The 24,975-nt window shown below is 37.2% G+C and overlaps 1 pseudogene; it reads right to left on the bottom strand.

Annotated features, from left to right (window-relative positions):
* Nucleotides 1-21,540: 21,540 nt before the first annotated feature.
* Nucleotides 21,541-23,014, bottom strand: LOC124965675 (alpha-globin transcription factor CP2-like; annotated as a pseudogene).
* Nucleotides 23,015-24,975: the final 1,961 nt, after the last annotated feature.

Raw genomic sequence — 24,975 nt, 5'->3', positions numbered from 1 at the left:
AATAAATAAATCTGACTAGACTTGTTAGTTTAGTTTTGTTTTTAAATAGCAACTGATTTCTCAGTTTCCTAGGAAACTGCATGGGAAGTAAGAACTCAAAAAATCCTTTTAATAGCATATCAGGATCTCTTAGAGCTTTAAAATGAAGGGCTACTACACCATTAGATAACTGTGTATGTAAGCTTGACAACCTGGCAGGATCAAATATTAGGAATTAGGAAAATATACAAATGACTGAATCTGATCAAACCAAATGGACAACTAATTGTTTATCTAAGTTGCCCAAAATTGTTTATCTAAGTTGCCCAAAATTTTATCATAATTTTTTAGGATCCATTCTACAGTTATGATAAATTGTATGAAGATGTTGACTGTCAGTCTAAACAGAAGTACATATGTTATTGGTAAATTTTTCCATTTTTCTGAAGAATTTGCTTATACAACAAAAGAGCGAATTATTTGATCAAAAAATCCTTGTTAGTTTTTTTATTTGATTGTATTTTAATTAGTAGATCTATGTTAATAATAGTTATATGTAAAGAGTTAGTCCTAAAACAGCAAAAATATATTGTATTTTATAACATGTTTATTTTAGAAAGGTCATTAGTTATGCAAATGAGAAGTGTTCTGATTACCTAAGCATTTTTCAAATTTCTCAAGATCCTTTGGTTCTTTTATCGCTTTTTTAGGTGCTGTGGATCGAACCCCTTGTGCTTGCAAGGTAAGCACTTTACTGACTGAGCTATCTCCCCAGCCCCCTTTTATCTCTTTTCTCTGGTGTTATCTTGTGTTGTATTACACTTAATATGAATTAGTAAGCAGATGATAATTAACAATGGTGATGACACTGGATCTTCTTGTAACGTGGTTAAAACCATTATGGAAATACAGTTTGGCTGGAGCCAAAAGAGTAAATAGATTTTTGTTTACCCTACATTCCACAGTCTAGGAATTATGTGGCTGTTCTGAAAATACAGAAGGAAAGTCACAGAATTCTGAGCATTTCCATGGAATATGCTGCCATCACGTGGCCATATAAGGCAAGACAGTTTCAAAGGTTCCTGATAGAGGCTGCAGTATAATTTTTCATTCTAACATGTAACACGTTTTGAATGTAGAAAATTCGATTTCAATATCTAAAGAATTCATTAATATTTAAATTATAAATCATCACAAGGAACCAAATAATCTCAAATACTTTCTATAGAATACTTGAATGTACTATTGTGAAAGAGCATACTTGATCACAACTAGTTTTCAGTTATATAAACAGAGAAAGGAAATTAGCCTTGGAGAATTTCTTTGCTAGAAATTTACGGTAACTCATCCTATGATTCAATTCTTCTTATGTTTAATTAGTCTTGTAAATTTGCTTTTTAAATGATGGCATATGTAAAAACTATTTTGGCCTAAATGAAGATGTTGGACATTTAAAAGGTTACTGATATGTAAAATATGTGCTGTAGTTCTTAATTTTTGACACTTAATTAAATTAAAAATATTTATTAAGCACAAAATGATCCAGGTACTCTATTAGGTTCTATGACTTCTACCGTAAATAAAAGACACAGGGCCCTGCCCTACATGGAAATCCATGTTGAAGGTGAGACAGAGACTTCAACAGAGCTCTCTAGAACATGAGAAGAAAGTAGAGTATATGGAGAGTATCATGCTAAGTGAGATAAGCCAATCCCAAAAAACCAAAGACCAAATGTTTTCTCTGACAAGTGGATGATGATTCATAACAGGGTGGTGGGATAAGGGAAGAATGGAGGAACTTTGGGTTGAGTAGAGAGAAAAGAGGGGAGGGGAAGGGTAAGAAAGGAAAGATAGTGGAATGAGACAGACATTAATACACTATGTACATGTATAATTACACGAATGGTGTGAATCTACATCCTGTACAATCATAGAAATAAAAAGTTGTACAATGAATCAAAATGCAGTCTGTAAAAATAAAAATAAATAAAATTAAAAAAATTTTAAAACACCCAAAAAAAGAAATTTAAAGATTTTTCCTTAAGAAGGGAAATTTACAATGAATAAATTACATTTTACGTAAAAATCTTACAACATAAAGTGAATTTAAATTTTATGATCTTTATAAATTTAAGTCTGTATTTTTCAGGTAGAAACGAGGGTGCCTACTAAAGAACATTAACTTTATTTTACTTTGTCTTTAATTTCCATAATCTATGTTGGGGTTCAGAGTTTTCTCTCCACGTTCCCAAAGCACTCTCCACCTACATTTTTATCTATCTTATATTTTATATTCCTTTAATATAGTGTGGCATTGCTAATGGGGATGAGATCACCTTTTTCCTTTTAGTTTTGAGTAAAGTAGTGATTGCCAGAAAAGCTTTCTGTCCTGTTGGGCTTTCTTTTCTAGGTCCTTTGACTAGAGGTAGCTTGCTTTTCTTCAGAGATGTTGTCATTGTCGTCATTGTTGTTATTGTTGTCTGTGCTTGCTGGTGTTTCTGAGTTGCTGGCTTTTTAAGCACTAAGTCTGTATATATGAAGCAAAAAGAAATCCAAAGAACTCACCACTGCATCTTTCTTGGATCCTGAGGTCCAAAGCGAGTTGGCCTTTTCGTTCTTCTTATAGATTATTTTTATTGTTTTATATATAATGTACAGGGATTTTTGCTGTACTTAACAGGAGGAATAGGGAGGACAGCATTTACTCTGTCTTGTTCTAGAATCAGAAAGCCATGGAATACTTGTAAATATTTAGTAGTATTTGTATTCAGATTTGGATAACAGAGAGTCAAGGAACTCTCCAACATAGTTGATTGGTTTCAAGTATTTTAGATTTATCACCAGTGGTATTAAAATCATATGTCTTTTTAAAATTTTTAAATTTTTAAAAATTTTTATTTAATTAATGTTTTCTTTTTAAATTTTTTTCACACATGTATATAGGATAATAAAGTCTGTCTCAATCTACCCATATAAAATCATATGTCTTGAAGTCACTAGCAGCATGTCAACAGCAAAGTTGAAGGTATTGGATGCAAAATCTAGATGCATTTCCAGGGAATATAAAATGATTTATTTACCAAAAGAAAAGACAATAGAATATATACAAATATACCAGCTGAATGTATCCACTGTTAACTTTTCTTTTTTGAACTGATTACTTTCTGGGAGCAGAATAAAATAGCCCTTCATGAAAGGGAAGGAAGTTACACTTATTTAGGACTCCTTTCCAAAATTCCACGTGCAGAGCTTTAGTGAGACACACACTCATTAGTGTCAATTGGAGTTATGTAACTCATTTTACCCAGGGTACTACAGCTTGCTTTGTTAGTGTCTAATCTAGTGCCAGACTCCCCAAAGGCCCTGAATCTGGCAAAGCCACAGTAACATGAAATGCAATGCTATTTCTTTAAAAAACAAAAAAACAAAAATGCAGTCCAAGCTGTTCTCTATAAGTTTTAAGCATACGTTTAATCTAGTCCAGCCAAAATTATTCCACCCAGGAGCTATTATCACATTCTTCCTTTTGAAAGAAGCTAAAACCACGAAATTGTTGGCAGTCATATCCAATCCGTTAGAAGCAAAAATTCTTATATTCTCCCAATTTCTAACTCTAACTTCCTTTTCCTGTTTAACATGTTTGTAAAGTTATTTGTAAAAAAAAATTGTGTTTTAATTTGTAAATCTTTAATTTAGAATTTTCTGCTAGTGAAAGGGATATTGAGTCTGAGGAAAATAGTATTTGGGAAACTCTGGATTTTTAGGGGCTTAATACAAAGAACCATATGTATAATTTTTTTAAGCTAGAAAAAGAAAACATAAAACAAAAACAACCCAAGAGATTATGGCAGTAACCTCAGACCAACATTATAAACCACCAGTTTTTATTTATTTAAATACTTCTTGAACTTCAACTCCCTGAAAAACTCACAGACTGAGCCATAATCCCCTCTCTACAAATGTCTCTTCACCTTGTTTTGGAGGATGTTTACATGCAGAGATAGTGCTTAAAGATGTATGTATTTTACTTATATCTTGCCAGAAACATCTGTGGCTTTATTTGAGATCTTTTTCTATATACAATAGCCACTTGCAAGTTAATAAATAGAAACCTTTTGAATTGGATGAACATTTTGCTAGGAAAGGCCATTTAGAGCTGATCATGAATGGCACAGGGTGTGTTCATTTTAAACCAAATTGAGAAATGTAAAAGCATGCTTTTGGCACCTTTAATCAGTGCTCTGTTTTTCTTTCCTGAGTTTACCCATTTCCACTTGTGGGCTTTGTCCTGATTCTATCTTCACATGGCTATTAACAAATTGTTGCTAACATTGACTTAGGCATTTATTGAAACTGATTTAAGCAAGGTATGATTGCTTCCATTTTTGTTTTTAAAATAGGATCTTTGCAAGATAGAGCTTTCCCTTCCATTCTGCTTTCCTGATGCTGGAAGTCAAGAGTAAGTTAACATGCCATCTGAAGGACATCCCTGGTCTTTGCTTGCCTGATGTAAGCATGAGGCTTTTTGTGAGTTATGGAAGCTAATTCTGGGAAGAGAAGGACTTTACTCATTGGAGTCCAGCCATCAAGGCTTCTCAAGGGAAGAGCTTAAACTAAAGACCTTCCCTAGCTGGGCCATCAATTCAAATCAGAAAGTGTCTGTTCATTGAATTGCAAGTGACCATCTGCTTGCTTAATTGTGTGTTTTTTTCCTTTGACTGGTTATCACTGTGTCTGGTCTGTCCTCTTTGACTAATTAGACTAGGTTAATTTTATCTTGAAAGGAATATGAGTTTATTTTTTCTTCCATTTGGTTAAACCATTTGAGAGAAAAGAAAAATATTGTTATTTTAAGGTTTATGAGAACTGGATATTTAGAATCTGGATTGATACTTGGCTTTTGTTAAGTACATTTGAATACTCCCAAATGATTTATGTTATTACCTTTTTCATTTTGGCAGTGAAGATGGTCATGTTTACACTTACTATTTTTTAGAGCTAGACAGTATTCCTTATTTTTTTTTCTTTTATTAAGCAATATAGATATGTTATAATGGATCCATTTATAAAGGCAAAATTTAGATAACCAGTGTTAACAGTTTGGTGTGTGTTTCTTTGCTTGTGCAAATATGTCTGTTTGGGATGGACTAAAGATATAAATGTAACAAAGCTACAGTAGAATACTTCTAGAAAGTAGTAGGATAGAATATGGGAATAGGGAGGGGTACTTCTTAAGAGGGAAAGCCAGAAGTACATTGCCCCCTGCTTTCCTAAGTTTTGCTAGGGCAGAATCAGAAGTGAAGCTGGCTTGCTCCCATGCCACTGTTCTTTGGCAATTTCAAATTGCCTTTCATGGCTTAGGATTTTAAATTTGGCAAATGATAATTTTTGGCAGTACATGAAGCTGAGGTACAGAAGAGGTAAGGTTACATATAATTTTGGAAAATGAAAAACATTTTTTTTGTTTGCTTATTTTACTTTTAACCCAGTGGTTCAATTTTAGGAAACTCTGTTGAGTCTGGGAGAAGGAGGTAATTGGGTGGCATGGCAGAACCACCCAGCATTTATGGGACCTGGGGTTAGAGTATAAATGGAGGTCCAGGGACTTCTCTCTCCTTCTCCTGCCACTCCTGACTCAGTTCTATGGGGCAAGGGCTTTATGTGTATGCATATGGAGAATGAGTGAGCTGTCCCAGAGATTCATCCTTGACACCAATTGAAGAAGGCCATAAAGATTAAGAAACTGGACTTTGGACAATTTAGGAAATTTGAGGATCGTAGGAACCTGAAGCATATTCTAGAATGAAGATGCCTCTCCCTGTGAAGAGTAATGCAGTGAAAGGAGTGTCCGATAAGGTCTAGGGCAAGATACAAGGCCTGAGAATGGTCCCTGCATTCATGATGGAAGTACGTGATAAGAAACAGTTAAACTATCCAACAATGGAGGAAGAAAGCTTGGAAAAGAAATGGTAAACCATTAAAACTTCAACTTGGAGGCTACATAGCAACATGGAAAATGTTTACTGTGCATAATATCCAATGTGAAATATCTAGGCTGCAAAATTGAATGGTCACCATCACTTTGACTACATAAAACCTCAACTAAAGACAATCTACTTCTAAGATTTTATCCCATCAATGTAATTTCATATCTGAATTAAGATTTAAGTATTACAAATGCTTGTTGCAGTATTATTTATAATAGCAAAATTTACAAATGATTTGGTATTCTGTAGGGACTGGGTAAATTAATCATGTTATATCCATACATTATAATATCATGTGGTTTAAAAAGAATGAAACAGCTCTACATACCAATATGAAATCCTCTTGAAGAAGCATTTTAGGTGAAAAAAAGCAAGTTGCGTGTGATATATTCCTACTGAAGTAAAATAAAGGGTTTTGTATACCTGAAAAAATAAAGACTACCTGGGAATATTATGAATGATAATTAAGGTGGTAGAGATAATGGTGATGATTTTTTTTCCCAACTTTTTTAGTGTAACTCAGGACATTTGAGGAGAAAGTGAAGAATTGAAAAAAATGAATGCCTAAGCATACCGTACAGGTTTCTTAAACGCATCTCTTCCTATGCTGTTGAATTCTGGTGCTACTTAAACTTCAGCTCTCCTTCTCAGGTCCCAAGTTTTCATTGCCTCTGTTATATTCAGAGGCAGAGTTCTGTGATTTTGTTTCTATGAACATGGTCAGTTTTTATAGCATTGATCATGTCTGTACATTGTCATAAAATTATGAAAAATAATTGGTTTCTGAACTTCATTATTGGACTGCATAATTAAGTTACACTCGAGAGAAGACTGTATTCTAGAGAAAGCTTTGGCTTTGGCTGAGATTTCCTAACTAGTTCATTTCTGTCAGTGATTTCTGGCACTGTCTCATGAATAAAACAAGGCACTTAGGTGCTATTTTTGGCTTTTCTAACAGACTTAACTTGCATATTTTTATCTTCAGACATTGTACTTCCTTTTGTGCCTATAATTCTGACTCTTGATAACAATATGATCCTAGTAGAAAAATTAAGTTCAACTACTTCCACAACAAGGGGATCTGGCACCATTTTGAGAAGCCTGGGTTGTACAGGTGTGGTTTGGATATGAGGTGTCCCTCAAAAGTTCCTGTGTTAATGTAGGAATATTTAGAGGTAAAATTATTAGGTACTTAAACTGTGACCTAATCAGTCCATCCTGGGTGGTAACTGCAGGCAATGAGGTGTAGCTGGAGGAGGTGCTCACTGGAGGTGTGCCCTGGAAGACTTCATTTTTCCTGCAGTCCCTTCCTTCCCTTCCATCTCTCTGCTTCCCCACCACCAAATCCTGAGCAACTTCCCTCTGCCACGCCTTTCCACCATGATGTGCTGCTTCACTTGGGGCCCAGAGCAATGGAGTCAGCTGTCTGTGGGCAAAATCCCTGACACCATGAGCCAAAATAAACTTTCCCTCCTTTAAAAGTCGTTTTTGTCAGGTATAAAGGACAGCAAGAAAAACTGACTAACATAAAAGGTAATAGAATCAATAAATTCTACTCAATTTATTTATTCTTTTTATTCTGTGAGGCTTTGCAAAACTCATAAATCTTTAGCTTCCATTGGCCTTCTTGGCTCTACAGGTGATATTTTCAAGGGCTAAATTGGTACCTATTCCTTATTAGTAATACTTACTACTAATTCAGTATGTGCCTGAATTTTTAGTTCATATTGGAGTGCCAGCTGATGCTGAATTTGTACTCTAGTTCTTAAATTTTCCCCCAATTTCTTGGTAATAATTACATAAATAAGTTACTACTATTTTCTTTGCAGAGATGAAAAGAAAATGATCCTGGATTTATTAAATTTTATTCCAGGCACAAATTGTTTATGATTATAGCTTCCTTAATTGGCATATAAAAGAACTATGGCTTATCTCCTAAAAAATATGACTCATTAAAACTGGAGAAATTCTCTTGATTTATGCATAAGTTTTCATGTACCCTTTGTGATACTTTATTCAAATTAGTAAGTAAGTAAATTGCCAAGTTATGTTTGCAACTGATGTTCTAATTAGTTTGGATTGGCAGCTTGTGTATGTGAAGCCACATTACAAGCCAGAAAAAGTGTTGTATTTTTTAATTGAATGGTTACCTCAGATCAGAGTTCTATTAAATTTTTATCTTCTGTGTTTTAAATTTGAAATCTCCCTATTTTTTCTAGAGAGAGTATGTTCTGTATACCAATTTTTTTTTTCTGGATACAGGAGTTTGAATCCAGAGGCACTCAACCACTGAGCCACATCCCCAGCTCTTTTTTGTATTTTATTTGGAGACGGGGTCTCACTGAGTTACTTAGGGCCTCACTAAGTTGCTGAGGTTGGCTTTGAACTAGCGATTCTCCTGTCTCAGCCTCCGGAGCTGTTGGGATTACAGGCATGCGTTCCCACACCCGGCCTGTATACCTATTCTTTAACCTTTGCCATTTTCCCCTTTGGGGTTATTAGATTGATAGTAGGAAAGTAACCTTTTTGTAAGCAGAGTTCCTGACTGGTTTGACAATCACATATCTTTCTCTGTAAAATCTGGCAGGCAGCAAAGTATAGTCAAAACAATCTGAGTTTTGAAGTTAGGCCAAGATTGGAATTTTGATGTATTAATTATTACTTACATTATACAACTACTAGGTTTGCTCATTAGAAATTAAATTTTCTAACATGTAGTTCTTCAAACATAAAGTAGGCATATAATCTTTATCCTGCTAGAAATTATGAGAAATAACAAGAGAGAATGCATAAAGGTGCTCAGGCACTGTCTGGCATCTATTGTTTTCTACATGGCCTTTCATTCAGTAAGCATCCATCAAGAACCCATTAAAGTATCAATATAATTTAAAAATAAATCTTCCAGATGACATCTTAATAAAGGTATACATCAAAGAATATTTTACTATAGTAAAAAAATAAATGATATGTTCTCAAATGGTAACCCCTCTTACTCTGTATATCTACTTATCTATTATTTAATAATGATTAAGATATATTAGTATACCCCTAAGTACAAAGAATCTTTCCAAATGATTAAGATCATGTAAGTCAAAAAAAAAATCATATAAGTCATATGATTCCATCTTTAAGCATTTTTATTGTGCCATAATTCCTTAAAAATCAGAAATTCAATTGATTGGGTTTCCTTTTAGATAAGATAAAAAGTCCATATTTCAATTCTACATGTTGTTTTAGCAATGAAAAATATGTGTAGAAACTGTCTATTGACCTAAATATCTTTTTGTTAATTTATACCAGATAACAGTGCATTGAAAATTCTTAAGAATAATATACAAATAGTACCCATTATCCAGTATCATTTTGTGAATTTCTCATCTGATATCATTTAACACCAACTCACACCATGCAGATTAAGAAACTCAGAGAAGGTAAGGTAAATTGTTCAAGGTCACTCAGAAAATAGGTGGTAGAACCGAGACTTGAAGCTGCAGCACCTTAGTCCAAAGCTGAGACTCTTAACTACAATACAATTCTAGACTGCCTTTCATATCTAGCTTCCCCTAAGTATATTTTTAGCACTTGACTTGTTGTTTATTGATTGTTTACACTTAAGAAAGTGATAAAAAATGTTAATCAGGCAGATTAAGCTTAAAATTATGTCATATCTATAGTTTTTACATTATGAATAGCACAAAACTTGAGGTAATATTCTGATTTTGCCTTGTGGTCAAACCCTTTTCTCTGAATGTTACTATGCTAGGAAAATGTACTTTGTTGTATGTTGTAATATACAAATCAAGATTGTTACAGCAGGAGGGAAAATGTACCAGCAGTAGCAAGACAACACAACTCTGAGGTTGATGGGGTTAAAAGGCCACACCACCTTCAACATCACTGTTGGAGACATGGGGATTCAGCAGTGTGAAAGACTATTGTGAGTCATTTTTCTACATCATGGCCAGGATGTAGTAATGGAAATGCTACATTTCACTTTAGTAGAAAGTAAAAACACAGAAGAGAGGGCTTGCTAGTAATCTCTGCAAAGAGGTGACTGGCAACATTAGCCTGTGACTGAGAAGGAATCGGAACTATCAGGAAGATATCCTTAAAGATGGCAGCTGTCTAGATCTGTTAAATATGTGAAGCATGCTTTTTTTCCCCTGAGTGGAGGATCCAGAGCATTTGTCAAATTCTCTGTGGCATCCACAGAGCTTAAATTTAGCCTTACAAAAATGGTTTTTAAGAAGATATAATTTAAAGTTATAGTTGAAGATAATTTATGAGGGTACATTTATGTACCATTTTCCGTCCGCTTCTCAATTGGTTGTATTGCCTAATGGTTAAGAACAGTATGTTTTGGGAGCCAAAACTTGGGTTTGAATCATTACTACAGTCCTACCCATTTCTAATTTAATTTATAATGCTCAGATACCTCTTCTGTACAATGGGGATAGTAATATATACCTCATGAGATGGCTATGGGGAATATATGAGAAAAATGGAATTATTTGTGTAAAGAAAATAACAATTATCTAAAAAGAGCAAATAGTGTGATACTTGGTTAACAGGTACTCAGTAAATGATGATAGTCGAAGCTCCATGTTCTTTATTTAAAAACTTAAATCAGTTGAGATAATACAGCCAAACTCAACACAGAAAACAACAGAAGATTAAAAGATTGAGATTACACAGAAAAACAACAAAAAGATTAAATTAGTTTCAGTCAAGAAGAGTGAGTTCTTAGCAAAATCAAGGTGAGAAATGGGAAGAGAGGGCAGCTAATTGTGTCTGAAGCACTCTCCAGGTCGGTGGGAGGCAAGGTGGAGAAGCAAGACTTGAGGTATCATCTAACGGGGCAGCTGCAGGAAGTGGCTGACACTGTTTTGGAGTACCTCAGATGCAGCGGTGGGTCACACTGTTCCATGTTCAGATGCTGCAATATTTAATTATGTAAATGACTTCTCCAGGGGATATTATGGCTGCTTGCAAAGCCACTTCTCCCACGCCTCATTTATCACAGTCATGAACACACAAGAGTCCTCATATTGAAACATCCATTAGTTTATAATGGGGACTGGAAGATGGAAAGGAAGGATAACTGGAAATGCTGCAGAGCTTCTACTGCTCTTAGGCAGTTGTAAAATGGGCACACGCAATACTTGACCCCAATCAGGAAAAACATTTCTTCACCTACTTTAAATGAAGGTGTTAGTATAAAAGAAGGAAATACTCTCCCAAAGTTTTTCAAACAGCAATTAAAGAAGAACATATTTTAAATGATCTTCAGCAATCTTCAAAACTTGAAGATAGAAACCACGATTGAAAGTTAGCTGTTTTCTTTTTTTGTTTTTGTTGGTTCAACTGGGGGTTGAACTCAGGGGCACTCAACCACTGCGCCACATCCCCGGCCCTTTTGTGTATTTTCTTTTAGGGACAGGGTCTCATTGAGTTGCTTAGTGCCTCGCTAAGTTGCTGAGGCTGGCTTTGAACTTGCAATCCTCCTGCCTCAGCTTCCCAAGCCACTGGGTTTACAGGCACCTCCCACCACGCCTGGTTGCTATTTTCTTAATGTAATAATTTTTATTACATTTCCTAGCACAGAGCCTGGCACACAGCAGGGCTCCTATGTTACTCCTCTTTTCAGGTCTTTCCCAGCAACTAAACTTCAGAGCTTATTAGAGATCCAGGTCACAACACCACAGTGGTGTTTCCTAATGAGTAAAAAGACACGTTTTCATGACAAAATGTTTTTTTTTTCTAACTTACAAAAAAATGTCCTTCCTAAGATATGGCTCCCTCAGGGTCAAGAATTCTATCTTCTCACAGGACATGAAAGCTGATGCATTTTAACAAATAGAAATGGTGGATTTCCTTTTTCTCTGCAGTAAGGCCATAGAAAAGTTTATGGACTTATCCTTACTTTTATGAATGGGATTGTGAAAACACCCACTTCCCTTTCCCAAGGGCTCTTTTCTAGTTCTACTTATGTTCTAAATCCTTGCACAAAGCTAGTAATTCATAATTGCTGATTTGAAATAGCTGATTTGACTGAGTATATAATCTCAATCTTAAAGCATTTCAAATTCTTTTGGCAATTTCATGGAGTTTCCATGTTCCGAAAGGGAATGTTAGTTTACTTTCTTCCTTAATTACATGGGATGGTGATGGTTTTAATCCTATGAAAAGAGATATGTTTTGATCAAAAGAAACACCCAGATGGTATGGTGTGATGCACAGTGAGAAAAGACAAAATCATCATGCAGAATGCTAGGCAAGCAGCAACTTAAAATTGAAGACCTATCCTTAATACTATCAGAACACCAATAATCAGAATCTGTTTGCTTAACTCAGACTTATAAGAGATACATTCCAAACCTCACATAGTATTTACAGTGACAAACATCAGCTCTTTCATTCAGATGACCCATAATTTTGTGTTATAGGAGAACTTTTATAGGTTAAATTTTTCTTTCTTTTTTTTTTTTTAGTTTGTAAACAACAAAAATTTATATCTCATACTGCTGGAGACTGGGAGGTCCAAGATCAAGGTGGCAGTAGATTTGGTGTCTGGTGAAAGCCACTTTTTGGTTCATAGATGGTACCTTCTGTGTCCTCACAGAGTGTTAACTTCTATATTTTTATCTCTTTAGTCATTAATTTTACCTGAAATATGACAATTCTCACAAGGGAGAATGTGATATCTGTAGTCTGATTGCAGGGGTTTGAACTATAGCTCTATCCTTATTGGTTGTACAATCTTGGGAAAGTTTACTCAATTTCTTTGTGCTTTTGTTTTCTCCTCTGTAAAATGGGGGAAGACAATAATAGATGAGTGATTTTGAGGGTCAAGTAAACTATTTTTAAAAAGCCTAGTAGGGTCTGGCACATAGTGATTGTATACGTTTATAAAAGAAAAGCCCAGGAAATGGAAGGCATCAATATAGTCTTACAAGAGGATTTGGTAAACTGTGGCCCCCAGGCCAAATTCAGCCTGTCATACATTTTATGTAAATAAAGTTTTATTGGAATGCTGCCATGCATATTCATTTATGCATTGTCTATGGACATTTTTATGATACAGAAGCAGAGTTTGCTAGTTGCTGTAAAGCTAGACCACATGGCCCGCAAAATCTAAAATATTTACTATTTGGCCCTTTACAGAAAATGTTTGCAGGCTCTGAACTGTAGTTTTCGTTCTTTTGCATTGATAAATTTCCTTTATTCAATAGTAAATGCTTTTGCCACAAATATGGCCAAAGTGCTTCCAGCTATTCTTCCCTTCCCCAAATGCGTGAGAGTCTGTAGGTCATGAAACTCCCATGAAGCAGCACATTGTACCACCAATGAAACTGACAGGCTGCCCAATGTCACAGAATGAATTGTGACTGGATCTTTTGTGGTGGTACTATGGACCATTCAGGCTAATATGAAAATTACCTTCTGAGCATTTATGTAAGATAATTTAATTTTAGAGCTCATAAACAAGATCAGAGTTATGTGGTTTAACAAAAGGTCTCCTTATGTGTGCACACCCTTGCCAAAAACATGATGAAATCCTGAAACATGGCAATCTTAATGTGCACTTTCAGATTTATGTGTGGAAGACAGAATTGACTAGTGTGTCTGTTCATAAATATTACTGCTGCTATTAGAAGGCACTTGGGAAACATGGACTGTTCTCTTAAATATGAAAATGATCTCCCTCACTATAAGACCCGTATCCTAAGGAATTCACTCATACCAAAGTCCTGAAGGAAATTTTTCTTTTAAAAATGTTATGTTCCATAACAAATACAGTCATTTCTTTCCAGCATCTTGCCTATTCACTTGAACTGGTCCTACTGCATGCCCATTTCCAATAGAAACTCCTATCTGGAGGCTACTCTGGGGCCATGTCTTGCAGAGGCTCTAAAAGTACAGCGATGAACAAGACCCATGAAGTCTACACTAGTCTGAGATTATGAATAAAATTTGATTTATTTATCAAATGTTTCTAGGTAAGTTTAAAATGAAAAACAACCAGTTCTTTCAATACAGTTTGAAAACACCAGGCTAAGTCATGCCTATCATGTCAACTGGAAAAGCATCAGAGGAGAAAAAAGTCTTTACGTTAATTTAAAGTTATCAAGAGACAGAGAGCCAACTCAACAGTGTACAGATAATTAGAAGCTTGTTAGTATTGATGGCAATCGCAAGTCAGTGAGCAGTTTTATTTAGCAGTGCTTACTTACAACAGTCTCTATGCAAGCATGTGTGGTCATGCTTCTTTATATTGGATTAGATATATAGGAACCATAATTTTAATACGAGCCTATAAGATTCAAATAAAGATATTTTAAATTTTTGATGCCTTAAAATAACATATAGAATGCAAGCATTTAATCACTAAATATGACAGCAGGTATGAAGAAAGAAAGAAATCATCTTATGAAAATATATACTATAAAAAAACTTACCTATAATTAAAAGAAGCAGATCAAAATAAGACATTTTAAAACTGCAGGTTGGCAAAAATGAAAAAAGTTTAATGATAGGTATGTATTGGGTGTAAGGGGAAATGGCTGCTCTTATAGACTGCTGGTGGAAGTTTAAATTTGACAGAACTTTGGAGGGTCACTTTGGCAATAGATATGTAAATGTATTTTCTTGACTCAGTAATTCCAGAAGTTTATTCTGTGGGTATGCTCACACATATACAAAAATACATGTACAAGGATAGTCATTGCCGCATTGTCACAATAATAAAATACTGGAACCCACAAGTCTATAATATGTCTATTAGGTATTGAATTGTATCCTTTAAAATTCATCTGTTGAAATCCTAACCTCTCCACCTGGGAAAACCTTAGAATGTCATGGTACTTGGAGATAGGACCTTTAAAGAAGGTTAAATGTGGTCAAAAGCATGAGACCCTAATCTAACATGATTGCTGTCCTTTTAAGAAGAGGAAGAGACACCAGAGAATACCTTGGCATTCAGTGTTTTAAAAGTCTTGAATGGAAATATCCATAGGAATCTTTGTTCTACTTCTCAGATTCTCATAAAAGAAACAAAACTAAGTCCTAGTCAGTTGAGACCTAAAAAGCATGCAGTTTTTAAGAGATCAAATTTAATTGGGAATGATTGATTTCATAAGTATTTATTAATATTTAAACTAGTTTCATACTATAATGTGAATGTAATATGATATAGAAAAGACTGAAGTAACAAGGGGGAAGGTGAAGGAAGTGATTTAACAGAGACTTGAACTTCAGGAGACTTTGCAGAGTTGAATAAAGGTAATACTGGTGTCTAGTTAAATTTACCCTAGAGTGTGAAAACCTGAGACTCTAAAGTAATTTAGGAGGTAGTTTAACCAGGCAGTTGATAACATGATTTTTGGAAGGAGACTATACTAGTAAGGGTCCCAGCAAGGATCAACTGATATATTCAAATTAGGTGTTTCATGGGGTATTTAAAACAGGGACTGTAGAGAGAAATCACATCAGATAGTTCAGTACCTTAGAGATAACAACAATGTAAATGTTCCTGTCTCTGGCTTGAAGGGGTGAAGGGATGGGGGACTGGTTCTCTGGAACTCTGAGGGGGATAGTTATGCAGAGAATGCTATCCTAAGAAGAGCAGTGATCTTCCACTGAGGGACATGGACAACTTGAGGTGACCACAGGGACAGAGCCCAGGGACTAAGCACCCATCCTTTGTCTGATTTCTCCCACATCTTCTGCCTCAGCTCCCACTAGTTCAAACAATTGGAATTCAGAAAGTAAGGATGTCCTATGATCCACTTCATAGAGGTCCATCACCTAGCATAGAGACTAGGGTGGAGAACGTACTCTGTATTATCAGTGCATTGCTGAGTGACTGTGTGTTTCTTGATACCTTTAAATAAGTTTGAAGATTTTCGCTCTACCAGTTCTTTTCTAGTTGACATTTAGGCTTGACTTAACCTGCTGTTTTCAAATTGGGTATCTAGAGGGGCAAAGGAAGAGGTTAGCACAATGACCCTACTGAATTTGTGTCCCAGTCTTCTTGTTCCTCAGCCGTGTACTAGGAAAAATTATTTTGTCCTTATAATCCTATTTCCTAATGTGTAAAATTGGCTAATGATCCTATCCTAGAGAGTTGTTGTGAGAATTAAATGAGTTAAATTCCATAAAGCCCATGGTGTGATGCTTCAGTCAGAGAAATGATCAATAAGTGCTAGCTATTTCATTGATATCATCATCATTATCATGTCATTTAATTCTCCAAAACCATATTTTTAATGCATGCCTACTCAGGTCTTGATCTTGCAAAGATCTTTTGATGAAGATGAAGATCCTTTGGGAGCTGTTTTGATCTCTTGCAGAGGGGAAGCAACATCTCCAGCTGTCACTTGGCCCAGCATTGTACCTGGTCATCTCAATCTCTGAATTCCTAAAAGAGGAATGATTCCTAAAAGAGGTCTGACAATTACAAAGATCCCATCACAAAATACATCTTACCTTTTTTGTTTTTAATTTTTAATTTTACCTGAATACCTTATATTGTCAGAGGATGATAAAGTTATTATCTCTTGTCTGATAATAACTTCTAGAAAGTTCATGAGACACAAAGTGCCACCATAGTTGGGAAAAAGACAAGCACTTTAATACATTAACTGCCTGAACCTCAGATAGTTTCTGAAAAACTGTGTGATTTTTTTTTTCTTTTGCAGTACTAGGGTTCCCAGACAAGTGCATGGAACTGTACCCCTAGCCCTTGTGTGAGAATTTTTTCTGAAGCCTACCTATAGGCAACTCATTTTATTTTGGTTTGTAAGTGTGGTTTTTAAAAAATGCCTTTGGAAAAGCATCTGTGTGCCTCATAATAAAACACAAATGAGTAGAACTTGTAATTTTGTTGAATGGGGGAAACCAACTTCTCAACAGTGTTTACGGCTTCATTCACTATAGAAGGCAGATGTGTGAGAGAATTTCTTAGAGTAACATGTCTTCAAAATGTGACTTTTTGTGTTTTGGTTATTTTTTATCATCTACCCTCTACTGGAACTTTAATTGCGGAATATGATGAACCTCTGAATACTGCATTTTAGTTCTTTATTGTATATATTCTTGATTTTTCCATTAGAAGCATCAGGTTCTTCCTGTGTCTCTTTTTAGTTTGTTCTCCCTTCTTATGATAAGAAAATGACCTCCACTGAAATTTGATCAATGTAGCCAGCTGAATTCAACACTTCCTTTCCTATGGTTTGGAGTTATGTACATTGACATTTTCTTACCTGTTCATCATTGGAGTGGAGGCAATCAATCCAGGTTCCCAGTCTGGTTTGTTAACACCTTTGTCTGACTTCAGTTACTGTCAGAGGAACAAGGAAATGCCAGTGTCCAAGTAGTTTTGCCCTAAAGAACAAACTCCATGATGTTAAAAAAAACTGAGACTTTAGTTCATGATAATGAAGCATTCTGATTACCACAAATCCTTTCTGGAATAAAATCTGGTATAGAGAAACAAACTAATAGATTATAAAAAGAATATTAGAACTTCTATGTGTTTGTGGAGAATGTTTTCTGTTTCTGGAACAATTAAGAATTATGTTTAATTTTGTCATCACATTAATTTAGGTTTACAAAACCCCCAGCTATGAAGTCTTATTGGAAGCAGCATTTACAGTCTTTGCATTAAAATCATTACATTTGTATTTACGTGTACAGTCATTACAACCTTTTTTTTTGATGAAAAAAATTTGGTGCCTCTGCCACTCAGTAAGTTGTGATCCATTGGGTTATGATTGGGTGTCATGAATATGCAGGGGATTTGACCTATATGGAGTAGAAGTTTTTGCTGGAATTGGGGAGCAGGAAGAGCATGGGATCCTTTGGACCTTGAAGCAATGGTGTAAATAAACGCTTTCCCAGTGTAGTAATATTGAGGTCTTTTTATGTTGCCTTTGTGACATTTTTGTTGTTTTTTGGATTCTTGATTCTGGCCACCTTCTGTCAGATTTCTGTGAATTAACAGAACCCACTGGCAGAATGGAGGCAGCATCTGAACTAGTGTTCAGAAGTTAGATGGAAGCTACCCTATGTGGGGTTTTAACATCAGGTCCCTGGAGCTGCTGGTTCTGTCTTCATCTGAGCTGTTCCCTATTCAGAGGTTGGTAAGTATGAGTTCTTGTATAATTCCAAACTTGTGTGGAAACAATATCCCAGGGCCTCTTCATATTCCCTTATCTATACAAAGGATACCTTTGTGTATCCATGCCCTCCCTGCTTTGGGGAGGACAAATAAGGGGTATTGTTTCCTAATTGTATTTTATTTTTAAATTTTGGAGAATGCTAGTTATCCATTGCTTTTATTGAAACTGCTTAAGGGATATATAGCCCACTTTCCCTTTTTACTTGAAACAGTTATTGCCAGAATGATGTGAAGAAGAAAATTCAGATTAGCAATAAAAGTGTTTGGCTATGGCAAAGTCTTTCTCTAAGAATTCAAAATGCTTTTTATAACATATAATAATTACACATGGTATCAGATTTTAAATAAAATCCTGTGTCAGTCCTCTTCCCTACTCCTGCAACTTGTGTATATGTATGCACACACACTTACACACACACACACATCTGTGTGCAGAGGGGAAAAAGTTTCATCTTTAGAAATGGTGGTGGTTTGGTTAGCTGAAAACCTGAGGACACCTGTATCTCATCCAGAGTTCAGGCACAAATGTTGTAGAAAATCAACTCCAGAAAAGCATGGGAGATAATTCCTAACTTCACACACACACAAATTTGTAACGGAAATTTATCATAGTGATTCAGTCGTCAAGTTGTGAACTGATTTTGTTCCAGAAGTCCACCCGTAAGCCCATTGTCAGTGCTCAGGGCTCATTTTTCCATATACACAATGTTATGTCAGTTCTGTTTCCAAGTAGGCTCCTTAAAGCTTATTTAACACATGTGCAATTGAACAATGTTTCACAGCTTACTAGTAGTTGAAGAGTCTTCAGAGATCTCTAAGTTAATAAAACACTTAATTGTACAGTAGATCAGAGAGGCCAAGAGACTTGTTTAGGGTTTTCTAGCACAGCCAAGACTGGGTCCACATATCCTCTCTTTCAGGCCAGTAATCAATCCACTGTAATTTAGAAAAATGGGCCACTTTTTACCACCTTATAGCTCTAAAACTTTACTTCTGAAAAATATACACCACTTTAGCAGTTAGAAAATGTTCTCTGTGTATCAGGCTCACAAACATCTTCCCAATAATCCTATGAAGATGGTAGAGCAGATCTTGTCCCCATTTTAAGAGTAAGGAGGTTAAATAAATTGTCCACAGTCACACAAATAGTAAGTCGAGGACTTGGAACTCAAACTCAGCTCTCCCTAGTCTGAGGCCAGTGTCTGCTCCTCCACTGACTTCTAGCAGGTGAAGCTCTCAGGGCACCACACCAGGGTCTCCCATTCAGAAACAGCACTGGTTGTGCAGGTGGTGACTCAGTTGTAGAGAGGTGTGGGGCCTGTCCAGGGAGGCTGCAGTGTTGATGGGGCAGAGGGGTTGAGAGGAGAGGATGAAGAGCGAAGATCAGGGACTCTGTTGATTGTACAGCTTAAAGTAGTTCCCAGGGTCATGGTGAGAACTTGGCAGTTGTCGATTTTCAGTGATAAGAGGTTGAAATAACCGCAGAGTGGATGAGTTGGGCTTACTCTTTTATGTTCGTGTCACTTTTCCTTAGGAACTGCCTATACATAAAGGTCATTTTTACCTTAATGGATCATGTGACATGTGGTTGAAGTTTTAATTAAAGCACTGTATAGTTAGGCCACACTGCCTTGACAGAAGTAGGCACTCGTTAAAGATTTAACCTAAATCCTTACAGAATCAACCTAACTGCAATTGACCTAAAACTTCTCTTTGAACAGAAGACATGGCCACAAAATACCTTTGTTTCTGTTTTTTACTACTCCTCGTTTGAAGAACAAGTACTTAGTTAGGCAAACAAAACTAATACTGCTACTAAATCTCCTCTACAGCTTTATGGATTTTCACTTTTACCTTTTTAGAAAGAAAGATTTATCTACAAGAAAGGGACCTACTGAGTGTGGAAGAAAAATCTATTTCAGCTGCAGGTTTAATGAGAATCTGACATTGTACATTGTGAATGTGATTTTTAAAATTCCCTGAAACACAGAGAGAAAACCACTTTTGGAACAGTGCACCTTGACGCCCATGTGTGCTGCTGCTGATATGAGGTGACACTCAGCTCATTAAGGGGATAAGTGCTGCTGGGGTGTGTGTGGGGCTAGGGGTATGTTCATGGAGATTCCTCCTGCTCTTTCAGTAGTAAAGATGGAGTTGGATTCCAATCTTCAGCTTGGTGGACTAAGGATGGGAGAAATAAAATCAGTAACAGCAGCCTGCGGTCTGGAGGCTCACTGAAAATGGTTCCAGACCAAAATCATGTTTCAGTGCCATGTGCCACATCTCTAAGTGTTATGTCCTGTGGGAATTCAATTTGCATTCCTCAGAGCTTAATTATCATTGTGAGGGGTCTGATTGCTCACTGGTGCTTTCAATTTATCACCCTGCTATTGCAAAACGTATCACTCAAAGTTGCTGATCCCGTTAATGTCAGGAAAGGGAGGGAAACCCCACATGGCAGGGCATGGAACTAATTTATGAAATGACTGAAGGCGGAGTCTGCCTTCCTGCATGTTGTTCATTTCACCTATTTCTTTGTCTCTATTTTTTTTCTCTAATTTGACATTTTTCTTGTTCTATATTCCTTTTAGGTCCTCTTTGTCTTTCTCCGTCTCCACACTTCAGCCATATCCTGCCTATTTTTATGTTTCCTTTTTTAAATATAATCCTTTATCTCCCACTCTCTCCTCTTCTTATCCCCTGAATCTCACGATTCTCTCCCATTCCTCTTCCAGAACTCACTCACAGTTACCTCCTACCCATGTACTCTCTTCAGTTTGCTTACTTTCCCTTCTTTGTCCATAATATTTCCTGAATTTCATGCTCCTTATGTTAAATTTTCTTGGGTTATAAGAAAGAGAGGATTGTTCTAAGCCCAAAGGCTATATCCTAAAATACTTTTTGGAAATGGGGGTAAGTTTACAAATATCCTGGTCTAGGGTTATTAAACCATTTCAAAAGCATTGGGAAGAAAATAGTATATGAACTAATCTATTTATTTTTTTATAGATGTTCATTTTTATATTAGAAAAAAATTACATGACTCCATATCACAAAATTTAACATCTTTCCATTAAACATCACACAATTCCCATCATCACTATGTCCTACATATGCCCTAAATGATGTGGAATTCCTATTGATACTCAGCAACAAGGGCCAGAATTTAACTAAAAAATTGCTTCAGAACTGCATGTTGGGCAGTAATCTGTGTGATACAGAGCTTAGGCCAACACAGAGGGCTGGGATTCTGCCTCCAGGGCCTCGATTTCCCCCCAACAGGGTTAGATGAGTCAAGTTCCTGCAGACCTTCTAATCTCTATTCACAGGCCAAGAGGGAAGTTTTCAAGAGGTGAGGGAAGCAGCAGCCACTAAGCATGGAATGCTTCACTCCTACTTCAGTATAATATGATAGCTAGCATTGGTTTCTGCTTTCATTGTGTCCAGAATAAGACAGGCTTCTTCCTGAAAGTTCAGTATCATCTCATCACTGATGAGTACATGGGATTCCTGTTGGCCCCTGCTTGTAAATCTGGCTGATCTGGCGAGGAGAAATTCTGAAAAGCTGAGCAAATTTTTCTGTCAATTCAACAGCCATCAGTTCTTCTAGATAGATAGCATGGTATATGAAGAAAGTACCATTTGAGTCTCCATCATGCTTCTGTTGCGGTTGCTGCTGCTGTTCCCTAAATAGCAGTGATTCCTGACAGACGTAAATGGTTAACCTTGGTTGCAGCATCCGGCCTTTTAATGCATTAAAAAGTCTGATTCCATCTGCAGGGCCACAGATTTGGATCACATCATCTCTAGTTAGTTTCAATAAATTTGCCCCTGAGAAGTTGGTAAAAAGCCTGGTGAATGTAGAAAAGCGGTTTCGATGCAACCACTGCTGAGCTTCCTGAGGTGTGGTTGTTGGCAGGAGGTTATCTGTGACTGGAGGGGTGGATCTGGTTGGTGGTTTGGTGAACCATTTCTTTCCCCAACAGAAAAACTTCTATGGGAACTGTTGAAGCCAGGTGATGGGGAATTATTGACATGTGATCTCAGGCCAGGGAGAACACTCTATGAGTATGGTTGTCTCATAGGAAGGTTGGTATTTCTCCTTTTCATGAGGTGTTCTTTGCTCCTTTTTCTCTCTGTTTTTTGCTTTCTGTCTGCACCTTCGGGCTTGAAGACTTTGATTTGGCAACTGGCTGAGTGTAAGTGCTCAGTATATTTCCCTGTTCTCATTCTCCTTGAAGGTATCAATTTGTACTCTCAGTGGCACCCCCTTTTCTCCTCCATGTTTCCTCATTGTGAACTCTGTGCTAATACAGAGTACCTGAATAAACACAGATGTCATCTGCAGGGTCCCACAGGAACTCCACTGTATTTAATTGTGTTGGATTAGCCCTAGGATGGATTATACCCACAGACACTGGGATATCTATATCAAGAATTCTATCTCCAGGTAGGTTCCAGCACCATCCTTCCAACTGCTGATGTTCAGTGTCTTGTAGCCTTCTGTCATGGAACACTACACGGAATATACTCTTCACCAATTTGCCATTAACTTTTGGGAGTTCTCCAAGTTTCCTATTGTCTAGCATTCGGATTTCATAAGATTGTCCTTGGTTTCATCATGAAGTTTCACTGCTGGAGAGGTGGCAGCACAATGCGCATGTTGAAAAGGTAGGATTTCATTCTCATTAACAGGAGGCACATTTGACTCTTCTTGCTTAAAAATGGGCAATGCGAGGACATCGCTCATGCTATAGGCACCAGCACCCAGTTCCTGACCGATCCCGGACAGACTGGAATCAAAGTCCTGCACCAGCTGGGATTCAATCACTTCATCGGCCAGAGGCAGCTTCAGAGCCCAAGCCATCCTGGTTCCTTCCTTGCCTCCAGGAGACACCGTTTCTTTCACAAAGGCGCGGAGTGTAATTCCAGCCCACGTGGGGTAGGGCAGTAGAAAACTCCAAACCAATATCACACACGAAGTTTCCACCAGCCACCCGCAAGCCTGACCAGCACTGGCTCACAACTAATTTCCTATACCCTTGGCTACTTGCTCATGGTCGCCCTGGCTTCCAAAATCCCTCCCGCCCAGTTCTCAGGAGCATTAGTCCCCCTTTGCTCAACTATTCTAGACTTAACTCGCGCGCTCCCACTCCTTGGGCTAGCTAGCCTCTGGAGCTCGCTGGCGGTCGCGCACTACCTTCCACACAGACCACCAGCGGCGGCTGGCAACCTGCACCGCGCACCCACGCCGCTTTTCCACCTTCCACGCCCGCTTCTGCTGGAGGCCCCCTCCCTCCCTCCAGGGTCCCGCTCTCTTTCCTCTCCAGGCCTCACTTCCGGTCAGTCCCAAGATCACTTCCGGCCACCCTTTCTCAACCCCACGATTCCTAGAATCAAAGACAGGTGTCTGCTGAACCGCCTCCCCGCCCTCTGTAGCCCCCTACGACCTGGAAACATGGAAGGAGAAAGTCCAGCACAGGCTTGAAACCCAGACTCACCAGGCCCCTCCACTGCCCGCAGCCCCAGGGCCGACCAATCACGGCACCCTCTTCCTCCGCCAGCCTGAAATAATTTATGAAATACAAGATAATACAAATATTTGTTATATTTGTATTATTAGTATGGCTAATGATAATTCTCTTTGGTGATGAATTTCACCTACCTTGCCAGTCTTTTAATTTGGTTCTATACTGGTTAAAGCACATATATAATAGTTTCCATTTTAAGGAGGCAGCACAATATTGTGGGACAAACATGTGTTTTCTAATCAGACAGATTTGAATTTGAATCTGGGCTCTGCCCCTAATTAGCACTGTATTCTGGACAAATTATTGCCATCATTATTTATTATTAAATATCTTAAACTCACCTAGATTATATACTAGGATAACATGGAGCATGGACAGGTGGATTCTTTGTCTTGTGAATTTGAAGAATGAAATTCACAAACATAAGGATGAGAGTGAGTAACAGAATTTATTAGAGTAATAGAAAGAAAAAAGTCAGAGCTCCTGAAGTGGAAGGGTCCCAAGGAGAACTCAAATGGGTGTCTGTTGTCTAGAGGTGTTCATGAGCTTCATTGGTCCCTGTAGGTGACTGGTGGGATGACATGTAAATATAGGTTCAGAAAGGGGTCCAATCAATTAACTTCCTCTCTCACATTCCCTCCCCCCTCCCTTTATTTCTCTCTCTCTGTGGACTTCAGCAAATCTGAGAAAAGTGATTTCCAAGCCTTTATTTTTAGTACAAGGGTGGGGGTGAGAGTCTGTTGATGCAAGAGAAGTACCTTTTGTGGTTAGTTGTGTCTAGGGGCTGTTAAGGAACTGTCCTTGTGGCTAGGACCACTTGGGGTCAGAAATTTGATTTCCCAATTCTCTCTTCTTCCCTTTCTTCATGGAGACACTTTTTCTGGATACCCAGGGATGGTCTATCTTTCTGTCTCACTAGAACGTTCATTTACCCATTCATTTAGCTTTGTCAAATCTTGCCATTTTTTCCAGATTAGTTTCAGACTTTTCTTTTTGTTGAAAGTCAAAATATTTCAAGAATTACTTAGTTACTCTGATTTGGAGTTTTTTCAACTCTGCAATGGGTCCAGTCAGGCCTATATCCCAGAGTCACAAGATTAAAGAGCATGACATAGCTAAAGTGTCTGCCACATGGTAAGTGCTTAAAAACACTCTACAGTTTTTTTTTCTCTTTCATGTAGAACTTCATGAATAAATCATTTTTGTGAACTTTCAGACTCCATATGAATTTGAAAAACCTAACAGAACATAATTAGGGAAACATAAAAGATGACATGATTTTGTGGACTACATATAA

This window comes from Sciurus carolinensis, chromosome 15 (genome assembly GCF_902686445.1).
Source record: "Sciurus carolinensis chromosome 15, mSciCar1.2, whole genome shotgun sequence".
Lineage (NCBI taxonomy): Eukaryota > Metazoa > Chordata > Mammalia > Rodentia > Sciuridae > Sciurus > Sciurus carolinensis.
The sequence above is the reverse complement of the archived record's forward strand: the minus strand, read 5'-3'. Positions and strand labels throughout refer to the sequence as shown.